Genomic DNA, 285 nt, shown 5'->3' on the forward strand with positions numbered 1-285 from the left:
ACACACACACACACACACACAGACACACACACAGACACGTCACATGACCTCACACACACACACACAAGCATGTCACATGACCTCACACACAAGCTGCGTTCGACTTGAAGCACGGCTACAGACGGCGATCAACGAGAGTAGCCGCTTGCAGTCGGGGGCGGAGTTGAAAACGGACACGTCAAGCCGGACACTTTCTGCTCCCGTTAGTGACGCTCACGCGGTGTTTGCATACTCTATCACAGATGAAGTGAATTAAATGCAATATTTGTCAAATACACAGACGTT

General features: G+C 50.2%; 1 protein-coding gene across 1 annotated transcript in view; it reads right to left on the reverse strand.

The window, feature by feature from the left end:
- LOC107690115 (nucleolar protein 12-like) overlaps window positions 1–285 on the reverse strand; it is a 5,542-nt gene that overhangs the window by 1,681 nt on the left and 3,576 nt on the right. The gene's annotated exons all lie outside the window — the stretch shown is intronic.

The sequence above is a fragment of the Sinocyclocheilus anshuiensis genome, unplaced genomic scaffold (genome assembly GCF_001515605.1).
Source record: "Sinocyclocheilus anshuiensis isolate Anshui unplaced genomic scaffold, SAMN03320099.WGS_v1.1 scaffold1649, whole genome shotgun sequence".
Lineage (NCBI taxonomy): Eukaryota > Metazoa > Chordata > Actinopteri > Cypriniformes > Cyprinidae > Sinocyclocheilus > Sinocyclocheilus anshuiensis.